The sequence below is a fragment of the Apus apus genome, chromosome 6, assembly GCF_020740795.1.
Source record: "Apus apus isolate bApuApu2 chromosome 6, bApuApu2.pri.cur, whole genome shotgun sequence".
NCBI classification, from domain to species: Eukaryota; Metazoa; Chordata; class Aves; order Apodiformes; family Apodidae; genus Apus; species Apus apus.
The window spans coordinates 28,657,857-28,670,508 of NC_067287.1; the positions used below are offsets into that span (position 1 = coordinate 28,657,857).

The 12,652-nt window shown below is 42.2% G+C and overlaps 1 protein-coding gene across 5 annotated transcripts in view; it reads right to left on the reverse strand.

Annotated features, from left to right (window-relative positions):
* Positions 1 to 12,652, reverse strand: part of SPATS2L (spermatogenesis associated serine rich 2 like) — a 155,490-nt gene that overhangs the window by 141,446 nt on the left and 1,392 nt on the right. For 4 of the 5 annotated variants that reach the window (XM_051623634.1, XM_051623638.1, XM_051623639.1 and 1 more), the window contains one exon: positions 10,263 to 10,310. The gene's annotated coding sequence lies outside the window, so the exon portion shown is untranslated. Of the gene's footprint in view, positions 1 to 10,153; positions 10,179 to 10,262; positions 10,311 to 12,652 lie in introns of those variants that run through there. The other variant, XM_051623637.1, reaches the window with a different exon arrangement.

Consider the following 12,652-nt stretch of genomic DNA (forward strand, 5'->3'; position numbering starts at 1 on the left):
GGCGCCAGGAGAAGCTGCGCTTCAGTGCCGATCACTTCTGAAGCAGCTTTAACTCCTTCGTATGCTGCAAGTATCTCCTTCTCAGTAGTGGTGTAGTTGGCCTCGGAACCTCTGTAGCTCCTGCTCCAGAAGCCCAAGGGTCGACCTCGAGTCTCTCCTGGTGCTTTCTGCCAGAGGCTCCAATTGGGACCATTGTGTCCGGCTGCAGTGTAGAGCACGTTCTTGATGTCTGGCCCCGTTCGAACTGGACCAAGGGCCATTGCCTGCACAATCTCTTTTTTAATCTGTTCAAAAGCTTTCTGTTGGTCAGGACCCCATTTGAAATCATTCTTCTTTCGGGTCACCTCATAGAGGGGTTTCACAATTTCACTGTAACATGGAATATGCATTCTCCAGAAACCAACAGTCCCTAAAAAGGTTTGAGTGTCCTTTCTAGTTGATGGCGGGGCCATAGCTGTTATTTTATTAATCACATCCATGGGGATCTGGCGACGACCATCTTGCCACTTGATTCCCAGGAACTGGATCTCTCGTGAAGGTCCCTTGACCTTACTTCTTTTCACAGCAAAACCAGCATCCAGAAGAATTTGGATGATCTTTTTACCTTTCTCAAAAACTTCTTCTGGTGTGTCACCCCACACAATGATGTCATCAATGTACTGTAGGTGTTCTGGAGCTCCACCCTTCTCCAGTGCAGCATGAATCAATCCATGGCAAATGGTTGAGCTGTGTTTCCACCCCTGGGGCAGTCGATTCCAGGTGTATTGGACTCCCCTCCAGGTGAAAGCAAACTGTGGCCTGCACTCTGGTACTATAGGAATAGAGAAGAATGCATGTGCAATGTCAATAGTGGCATACCACCTAGCTGCTTTCGACTCCAGCTCATACTGAAGTTCTAGCATGTCTGGTACAGCAGCACTAAGCGGTGGTGTCACTTCATTCAGGCCACGATAGTCCACTGTTAGCCTCCACTCGCCATCAGGCTTTCGCACTGGCCAGATGGGACTGTTGAAGGGTGAATGGGTCCTGCTGATCACGCCTTGGCTTTCCAATTGCTGGATCAGCTTATGAATGGGGACCACCGAATCTCTGTTGGTGCGATACTGCCGTCTGTGCACCGTTGAAGTAGCAACTGGCACCTGTTGATCCTCAACCTTCAGCAACCCCACTACAGAAGGGTCATCTGATAGGCCAGACAAAGTACGCAGCTGTTCAGTATCCTCAATCTCTACAGCCGCTATACCAAAAGCCCATCGGTACCCTTTCGGGTCACGGAAGTATCCTTTCTTAAGATAATCTATACCAAGGATGCATGGAGCATCTGGGCCAGTCACTATAGGGTGCATCTGCCACTCCTCACCAGTAAGGCTCACATCAGCCTCCACAACAGTCAGCTGCTGAAAGCCTCCTGTCACTCCAGAGATAGTGACGGAGTCTGTTCCCTCATGATTCGACGGCACCAGTGTGCACTGTGCACCCGTGTCCACCAAAGCTCTATATCTTTGTGGTTCTGATGTGCCAGGCCATCTAACCCACACAGTCCAATAAACTCGGTTATCCCTCTCCTCCTCCTGGCCGGAGGCAGGGCATCTCTAAGGCTGAGCATTAGAACTCGATGAACCATCCTGATTATTGACTGATGCAACCTTCCTCTTGGAAGAACCATCTCCTGGGTTTGTTCTGTTTAGTAGCTCTTGCACACGCAACTGGAGAATATCAGTGGGTTTCTTATCCCAAACTCTCATGTCCTCTTTAAAATGATTTTTCAAGAGAGACCACAGGTGGCGTCGCAGTGAGTCCTGTCTTCCTCGCTGCTGTCTCGTAGCAGGACGTCTTTTATTAATGACTGCAACATGTGGCCCGTCGTCTCTAGGGAGAATCTGGGGTTTACCTCCCCATCCATTTGGCATCCTATTCTTTCTGTCAGTCACATTTTCAATTGCTGAGGTTTGGAACTGAAGGGAATCAGAGATGATGTCTCCATACTGTCGTGCTTTGAAAGCCACCTCACGCACAGTTGGTCTTGCGCCTTCATTAAAGCATCCCATGAAGGAGAATATATGGGCATGTGCTGCTGGCACAGCTTGAGCAAATCTCCGGAACATCGGTGTGTCACACTCAACATCATCAGGATTTGTAAGTCCATCTTTATCATAGATAACTTCTCTCACAGCTATCTCTCTCAAGTATGTGATGGCTTTCTCAAGAGTGGGTGTTCTACTCCGGCGCCATTCGATGTCACCCTTGTGGGGGTATCTCTCTCTCACAGCTGAAAGGAGTCGGTCCCACAGGGTGGTAGTTCCCACCTTATTACTAAGTGCTCTGTCAATACCAGCATCTCTGGCCAGGGATCCCAACTGCTTGGCTTCTCTTTCATCCACGTTGTGGGTTTCAGCACCACTATCAAAGCATCGGAGCAACCACGGAAGAATTCCCTCACCCTCAATGCGGGTAAAGTCCTTTCTCATGAGGCGCAGTTCTTTCATAGAGTGAGGATAGAAAAGGACGTCGTCGTCATCGTCGTCGTCGTCATCTGATTGAGGAGGGCTTGCTGTCGCTTTATCCGTTTGAGAGTGGTCTGGTTTTTTATCTGTCTGAGAAGCACCTGCTCCATCAATTGTATTAGAATTCTCTTCTTCCTCACCCTCACCTTCTACTGCTTTAAGGAACTCTGGACATCTCAGACGGGAGCGGGTGAAAAGGGTGGAGCGCTTTGCCTTCGCCTTGCTCCTAGTCACAGGATCAACTAGCCTGATTTGTGATGGATCAGACTCTATCTCTGTAGGAGCAGTGGTTTTTGTAGCAGTAGGAGTGGTGGTATTGGCAGCAGTGGTGTTGGCAGCAGCAGTGGCAGCAATATTGCCTGTGGGGGAATGGCAGTGAGCAGAACAGCAGCTGGCCCTACGCATCCACATTATATTATAAACATTCAGCAAAAACATTCCTACTGTGACAATGCTATTCAGATCAAAAGCTGGGAGATTCAACTTGAAAGAAAACAGAGGTTTAAAGATGGACCATCTAGAACTTGTACTATAGGTGTACATATACAGTGCCCCCATAAAGAATAGTATCATAATCCCTAAAATGACCAAGCCTGTGATTATACGGTTGATGATGGCTACCGTTCTATCAATAAACCACAAAACGATCACAAGAGCAGCCACAAAAAGCAGAATGCTCTCGGCTGCATACCACAAGTATAGTTGCAGGCTTGATAAAAAATCTAGTAGATTCATGGCATCAAATGTCTGTTCAGTTTTCATTCCTTCAAGAAATTCAGCAAAATTGCTTGCCATTGTTACGTGAGGGATTTCTCCCATCAGAGATGGAATTTGTAATCTGGGCTTAAAAATTCGAGCCCCACGTTGTGGCGCCAATTAATTGTTGTCAACGTTTGACCCAGTTGGACAACAATGCTCTCGATCCCCTCCCCCTCCTACCCAGGTAGGGAAGGAGAGAGAGAAAAAAAAGAGACTTGTCTAGATTGAAAACTGAACCGTGCAACTTTATTTAGAAAATTAATATGTGATGTTAGAGTGTATATATATATAGTGATTATACAAAAAGTGTGGCAGAAACCTCTCACCTCCCCCCACCCCCAGCAACTCTCACAGCACTTCCCTCAGATGAGACAATTCCGAGGAATCCCGAAGCTGCTCCTGGAGAAGGCAGAGAGTTACGAGGGTCAGGAGGGCTTGGGGTCGATGGTCCGATGATGATGGGCAGATGGTGTTGTCCCAGACGCCGGCCACGAACAAAAGAAAAAGGAAAAGAGAGAAAAAGGAAGGCAGATAGACAGGCAAGGCGAAGCGGCGAGAGAGCAAAAGCAGGAAGGAAGGAAGTTTTCTTCTGTCATCTCCGACCTTCCCCCGAGCCTACGTAGATATATGGAATGGAATATCTCTGGCCAGTTTTGCTGTTCGTCTAACCCAGCCTCCCATGGGGGGGGGACCACAGATCCCCCCGTAGTATCTGAGCCAGCAGAGCAAAGGCACGACCTTGAGAGCCCAGCAATTACAAAAACATTCCAGTGTCTTATCAACCTAGCAGAACACGCAGTTGCTAGTTGAAGAAAGCTCACTGAAATAAAAAAAAAAAAAATCAGCAAAAGAAAAACTGGCTTCATCCTGGCTCAAACCAGGACAATACCCAAGAAAATACGATGCAGTGTAGCAAGCATATAGAATAATAGAATGTCTTGGGTTGGAAGGGACCTCTAAAAGTCATGTAGTCCAACCCCCCTACAATAAGCAGGGATATCTCACACTAGAACAGATTACTGAGAGCACCATCAAGCCTGACCATTACTCCTTATCTTATTGTTACATGCCCTAGCGTAAAGGTCCTCCCCAACCTTCTTTACAGGCTCCTTTCAGGCATTGGAAGGTTGCTATAAGGTCCCCCAAGTGTTCTTTTCTTCAGGCTGAACAACCCAACTCCCATAGCCTGTCTTCATAAGAGAGGTGCTCCAGCCCTCAGATGATTTTCACTGCCCTCCTCTGGACACACTCCAACAGGTCCACAACCTTCTTGTGTTGGGGGCTCCAGAGCTGGATGTAGTACTCCAGGTGAGGTCTCACCAGGGCAGAGCAGAGGGGCAGAATTGCCTCTCTTGATCTGCTGGACACACTTCTTTTGATGCAGCCCAAGATGCAGTTGGCCTTTGGGGCTGCAATTGCACATTGGTGGCTCATGTCTGATTTTGATCCATGAGCACCCCCTTTTCCCACAGAGCTGCTCTCTGCCATGTTTTCCCCCCCTATTCCTATCTCTGGTTGCCTCAGCCCAGGTGCACAACCCTGGACAGTTGTTTTTTAGGAATTTCATTACCCCTGAGAACTAAGCGTGAGGAAGGTGAGCAAAGTGGAACCAATCCTATAAACACCAGGATTATTTTGCCAGCAGGTCATACATTTACACATGCCTCTGACCCCTTTGAAGTGTTTATGCCTTATAACACATGGAGACTTCCTTTGGTGCCTTTAAAAACTGCCTAAGGATGTCCAGGCAGAGCTCAACAGTGCTAAAAATTTTGGCAGACCAATCCCAGCATAACAATCACGGAGTAGCTTGCACACTGAATAAAGTCCATGCAGCACCATCTGCTGCCTGGGAAGACAAAACAATATGGGAAGAATTAGAATTACATCTCTTCTCAGTGTTCCCTTCCCAGGGACAACACTCCTGTATTCTCAAGGTGACTTTTCTTCCATGTTTACTTAGTGTTGCTCTTGTCTGCACTGGTGGAAAGCACCATTAAGAATATAAGGATGGAATAAAGCATTAAAAATAATGAGATATAAATTATAAAAAGCTATTTAAACAAGTTACAATAACCATGCTACATTTAAATCCCCTGAACACATGCAGTGTACATTTTGGATTTTTGACCAGACATTTAAATAATGAAATACAATCTTTCTGGACAAATTCTAGGGAAAAGAAAAAACAGAAGAGGAGGAAGTGTGGAAAACACAGAAGCTAAAACTCAAAACCAGAACAGTTTCACAAACCAAGGAGCGCAAGAAATTAATCTAAATTAAGCTGCTACAGCAGACTAGGACTAATGTGCAAATGCTTGATGCATACCAGAGAAACTTCAATGAGAAAAGGCATGTGAATAAAATATGACTCAGTAAGACAATTTTAATTATGTGCAATTTCAGCCCTGTGAATATGAAGCAGGAAGCACCCCAGGCATTTGGTGCTCTGATGACAGAAATTACAAATTTATGCAGTGCTTTACTTTGTGAAATATTAGGGTGGATGCAGTATTTGGCAAAAACAACAAACCCACACCAAAACAAGCAAACAAGAACAATAACCCAAACAAAACTGCCAAGACCACGTATCTAGATGTAGTCTTCACCAATATTCAGGACTACCTGTTTAAGAATAGCTAAAGTGACAGCATGAGACCACTTCTCTCAGATGTGTCTAAAATTGCTGTGGTGTCAGTGGAGGCACTCTGCAATACGTGTTGTCAAGACTACACAAAGAAATGCAGCAGAACTGTGGGCAAGGAAAATGGAAGTATGTGAAAGGGCATATGTGGATTTCAAACCTGTCTTGTTTAGGATTAAACTTGGGAGCCTGGAGCACTGACATGCTTGGGAGAGGGATGTGTATCTGGAGAAAAGCTCCAAAATAGTTCCCGAGTCATTCAGGAAGAAAGCAAGAATGGTAAAACAATTACATATGGTGTTGTTCACAAAGAAAACAGGAAATATAGTCCACTAGGGAGAAATATAGAGGACTACTAAAACAGGCAGCCTGTTGTGAATGCAAACAAGAAATTAAAAAAAGAAGAGAAAGTAATTCAAAACTCCCCCACAACAGCTCTCAGAAACCCCAAACCCCAGATAACTGGCTAGGAAGCAAGCAACCAACACTATATATCTAATTGAATCCTGTTTAAATCCTCTTTGCTTAGTAGCTCATTCTACACCCAAATGGTAGAGAGGATTCTTTAAGTAGATGTCTAGTGAAAATTCAAGAAAAATCTTGGCAATAAGGAAAGACCAAGTAAATGTAAGTTACAGGGGCATTGTGTTAGTAAAGCAGAACAGAAGTTAAACAGTTAGGTTTTCTGTGCTCAAACAATAGGTTGGATTAGTGCTTGAACTAACACAAATATATAAAATACACAGTATTGAGAGTTAGGATATTGATTTACATAAGAAGGATACGACTAGAAACCTGTGCAGGAAGGGACATGCACTGCGACACAGTACTCTGGTCAGTTTTCAGAATCAGCTGCAAGCAGCAGGCTTTGACTTCAAGTGACATGGCTATACCTGTCCCAGCAGGGACATGCAGACAAGCAGCCAGATAAAGCTCAAGAAAAAACTAAGAACAGGAAATGAATGCTGGCCTTCTTCCTGCCATTTTTTGAATGTCTAAATCAGCAAACTTATTTTTGTTTTTAAGTAGCTTTGGGCATAATCTTTGAAACACAGATTTATTTTTCTAGACACGGGATTAAAGAAATCATCACTTATGGCACCATAAAGAAAGCAAAAGGAAGAAGAACGGACGGACTTGCTGAATACAGTAGAAAGACTAGGCACACACAGGGTTAAAAACAAAGTGAAAAGAAACTATGCTGGTAATGTGTCATTGGACAAAAAGCCCCATGAAACAGAAATAAATCTTTACTGGTCACACACAGGGTCAGAAATAACGCTAGGGAGAAATTTCAAGTACTCCTTGCTACTGTGCTTAACAGGAGAAACGAGACCCTGCAACCCAAGCTAGAGAACACATAAATTGAAGCATGAAATTAGAGAAAGTTATTCCAACACAAGATAAATACAGAAGGCTCATCTGCAGTGCTGTGCTCAGCTCTGGTTAGGCAATTAGAGACACTGAGATGTTAGAGAAAAGACAATCAAAGGATTTTGAGAATCCAATGAGATTAATGCATCTGTGAAAAATATCACCAGCTTGACTTAGCCACCATACAAATGCTAGAACTGCAAGTAGGTTAGGAAGAGGGATGTGTCAAAGTAAATAAGTAGAAAGGCAAGAAAGCCATTTGACTGCAGACTGAATATATCAATCTCATGAAAGGGCACAGACTGCTGCTAAGGAGAAGTAACACGGGGTCTTGCAACTGAAGGCTTCAGAAGGTGTGCCTTCACATTTTAGTTTTCTGAAGACTTCCCTCAGAACTGAGACAAGCCACTGTAAATCCTCTAGACCTGGTTTCTTCCTGCTACGAGAGAGATTATCCTAGTTTTATCATACAATCGAGACAAATTTTTTTGCTAATTTCGGTTGTTAATGTTAGTGGAAAGGAGAATTTCTGGTAGGATTCTGAGGCACTGTCCTGACAGGAGCAAGTACAACACTGAAATTTCTGAGAAAAATAATACTCACCTACCTCTTAGCAGAGATGAGCAGCTAGAGAACAACATTCAGTCAGAACACCAACTTGCTCGCTATGTTTTAATTTTGTTCAGTTTTTCTAAACTTACTTCCATTTCAGGGCTGTTCCAGCTTCTGCTCTAACAAGTCAGAATACATACAGCTTCCTTTTTATATGAATCTTGCATTACCAATCACCTTTGATCTCCTTCCTCTCTCTACTTCTGCTATTACAGTTTTACAGATTTTCCCAGAAGGAACAATCAGATCACTTAACCAGATCTCCCATATAATGCAGGCACCACCTTTCACCCAGCTGCCCCTGTCAAAGCCCATGTACTTCAGTGAAATGAAAACAGGAGAGCTGTACCTAGGAATGCTGTATTGGCAGAAAACAGTGCAAATTATATGCAGATGATTCCATCAAGAGTCAACAGCCTCCACTGCAGAGAAAGAGAGTGAACCTTACCAATGTGGCATTAAAAAAAACTTCTTTCCAACCTAGAATCTGAAAGTAGAATGTGAAGTATTTAAGAACGATGGACCAGATAAAGGAATTGCTCTTCCCTTAGATATCTATCCTGTTTCTCAACAATGGAATACTTTCTTCAGCTGTAACTAACTGCTGGTGTTCAGGAAAGAATAACAAAATAGATGCAAACAAAACGCACTGCAGATTAATGTGAGCAATAAGGGCAAAACCCCTTCCTTCCTCACAGTAGAAATAGCACTACCTAAAATTTTATTATAATTACTGTTTTAATGCAGCTGAAGGCTGATATATATTCAAGACTCAAAATATGATCTGTTAATTTACTTCTGAAACCTTTAAGTAGATACACAACCTAATAGTTTATAATGAAAAGCACAATGACTCTATCATCTTTACAAGTACTTGTACAAACGTTTTATATCCTCTTGGACATAGACCTGGAGCCTTATGGCAAGAGTGAAATCATGCAGTTTAATTTTCTCACCAGTGGGTTGCACCATGTTTTCATAAGCTTAAACTGAACTACAACAGCAAAAATTATGCCTTCTGAAAGTACTTCAGAGCAGAAATCCATAAAGAATTTTGCATATTAATGGAAATCCTAACCTATACAAACAAGCAGTGAACACTGCACCCAGATGTTCAACGATTTCTCTATTTCTCTACCTTATGAAAAATCCCTCTTATCTCAGAAGAAAAAAAGATGGCTTAATTACACTAGTGGCAAAACCAGAGGGAACAGCCCAACAGCTCAGAACGTTCTGCTATAGGGGGCTGAGCCTGAGACAGACCTAAGGGACAGTCACCCCACTGGCAATTAAAAAGCACAAAAGCACCTGACTGAGCTCATTACAGATTTTAATATGTTCACTTTAAACATACAAGAAATAAGAGGTTTCAGGCAGCTGCCAATCCAAGGCAGAGCTCTTCATTACTTAATTTCCACCCCAACCAAGCCAGCAGTGATTAGATGTTCACCTCTTTAATGGTCAATGCCTTGCATGACATGAGTTATGGACCACAAAAGTTCATTTTCATTAGCTTGCTCTTCAGTTTACACTGCAGTCCCTCAACCCCATGCTGCCTGAAAGTTTATTAAAAAATCTCCCAAGCCATTATGTACATTCATCAGTTCTCATTTTATAAAATGATACATGCATTTAAAAAAATAACATCACAAGTAATGACCTTGTTTGGCTGTACTATAGATAAAGAGCTCAAAGGTCCTCAAACAGCACACCACCAGCAGGCACAGAAAACTGGAACATTCAAGTCACCACTTGTTTCCCCTGGAAGAAATACCATCTTCTCTGCCAGGTGCAACAACAGCAAACTGGGAGAGAAGTTTTCCAGTGCCAAAAAGGCAGATCTGTCCATGTGGACAATCTTGTCTTTAAAGCCTGACACTACTGTGATCTGACCTCTCTCACACATGCACTTCGCTTTGGTTTTCTTTCTCTTTTCCCTTGCAGATCCCAAGCACTACAATACCAAGCACACTATCAGAAGCCTTGTTCTGTGACAGACCAGGAGAAAGCGAATAGCACACAACAGAAACTACAGTGTCTAATTTCATCTTGCCTCTAATTCTGACAGAGTAACTTGAAAGGCAGCAAGAAAGTTGCAGTCTACTCCTTCCATTAAAATCCACAACAGTTTCCCCATCAACTTCAGTATGAGTACCTTGTATCAGGCAAAGCATGTCACAGAATTTAGACAAAATACACTTTAGACAGAGTTGTGACAAAGGGGGTGTTTTCAACAGTGCAGATGTAGACAGTAACTTACTCAACCTCCATCCTATTTGGCAAGACTGTAAAAACCCAAAAGAACAGCACATCAGCAATAGGAAAAAAAAAAAAGGTAAAAGACAAGGAGAGAAACCTTTATGACTTACTGTGCTCTGTTCTCTCCATGAAACTCCATTTGGCCCCGCTGCCTTTCCCTTTGAAAAACAAAAGCAAAAGCTATGTAGACAACACTTGCTTTTTTAACAGTTAAGTACCTATTACTCTTCCCACACATAGTCCAGTGCTTAGAAACCAAATGTCACATCCTATGTGTGAGAAAGAGTTGAAGTTAAAACCACTTCCCACTACACACACTTGTATCCCATCTCAAATAAACTGGGAGCCATCATGTGACTCCCGCCTCTGAGGGCTCTCAAAGGCCTCACCTGCAGCAAATGAGGCACATAAGGCAGAAAACAAGTTTAACCACAAAAGTAAATAGAGAAAAAAAGGACTTGTGAAGTTTTGAAGTATAATCACTATTGTGACAAGCAGTATGACTTTTACTACTAAACAGCTTTCCAGCCATAAGACCTGAAAATAATTAACTAAATATAACCTATAGCAAAGGTAAGGTCAAGCTTGAACAAGTTGTATGTGGCTCTGTGAGTTAATCACACAATGCTGGGACAGATGGGAAAGGAACCACAATCAACATGATATACATACTTCAAATTGTAAATATAGGGACAAAGGTTTGCTACTGTCAGGCACTAAGGTGTGAATTCACACTTACAACTTATCATTCTCATACTAAGAACAATTAATTTGCGTTTATACCTGCTAATTGCCACTTTCAAATGAGTAGGCACTGAAGAGAGAACACAAGGCACTATCATTGACTCAGTATAAAAGCCAGGAAGACTGGCAAGACTCTTTAAAAAAAAAGTCTAAATTATTTAAATAGCACTTATATGAGAATCAATGCTTCTGTCATTTTATTCTTTATCCCTCTTACACTCTCATTACTAGTCATTTTCCAGCCACAATAGCTTTGTGACCAAGGCCATCTACTGGTGAGTGGGTTGTGCCAATTAATGGGGTTTTTGTTGGCCAGATTTAATTAGTGCTTGTCAAGATTTAGACAAATACTTTGAAATTGTGCCACGCAGCTGTCTACAGTTGAGGAGTGTCAATAATTAGTCAATATGACCACAGTTTCAGATTAACAAATAGATAAATAAAGGCACATGAACCTATAGAAAAAAAGAATGTGGTATTTTGAATCCCCATCCATGTTGGAAGGGTATAGTCCAGACACCTTAGGACTTCATTGTTCTGTGTAACACAAATCAGAAATGCGAACGCTGCCAATAGAGACAGGAGTTTTACCCTAAAAATCACTACCAGACCTAGTAAGGTTGTTTTCATGAGTTGCTGGGTTTGCAAGTTAAAACTGCAAATTATGTGTATCAGCATGTATGTGGATTTACAAGCTATACTCCATAAGTAAAACTGTACTGTCCTCCTGACTTAAAGCAACAGAAATGGAAGTCAGGCAAGGAGATGAAAGGGAGCACACCCAAATCCTTGCACAATGTGATTTCAAAGGTGATGTCTGAGACAAATCAGCAAGAATTTAGGAGCACTAGCACACTGTGACACAAAGATCCCCACATTGTTCCTGTGTTCCCTGTTCAACATCATTACTACCACATAACCAAGATGTTTATAATAAAACACTCCCTTGCTATCTTTTTTAAAATGCTTAAGTTAGTATGACGATTTTTAAAGTAAGGTGTTTGAATGGCAGCACTGGAAATCTCTGAATTACAAGAAAATGTTCTCCTCCATCTTCTTCTCAAATCAACATGAAGCAACCTTAACTTTACTCATCTTTTTTTCCCATAAGAATTTAGGACAACCTTTATAGTATATAGAATTATGGATAGTGAGTAGAAAGAGGTCAAAGCTTCTTGTAAACTTTAATACCCTCTTATTTAAGATGTACAATTGCTTGTTCCTTCCAAGTTGGGTTTGGGGTTGGTTTTGCTTTTTTTAGGTGGGTGGGTGATGTTTTTTTCTGAAGCCAGTTTTACATTGTAAATCCAGTGTAATGACACCAGTCTTATTCACTGTGAAAGCAAACCACTTTCCAATTTATTTATTGTGCAGTAAGGCCATGGGTGATTCTGCATCTGGTGAAGTTTTGTAGTCTCCGGGATAATTTTTTAAATGGATATTAGAAGCTAAAAAGACCCAAGCATCCAACAGCTGTCCCTTCCCACCCTATTAGACAAACACAACTTTGAAAGCATAAAATAGCACATAGATTTCCAATGACATCTCTTCTTTCAGCAAACTGTGTTATCAATTTGAAGCATGTTCATATAAAGTCACAATTTTATAGTGAACTTTTTTTTTTCATATTCGTCATACAGAAGGGTCTGCTTTGCCTTTGCTTCCAAAATGGAGCACTCACTAGTTTAAGGGCAATCCCTCATCTGTGATAACCGAGACTCCTGTTTTGATACATCAAATCAAGCAAAAAAACAAC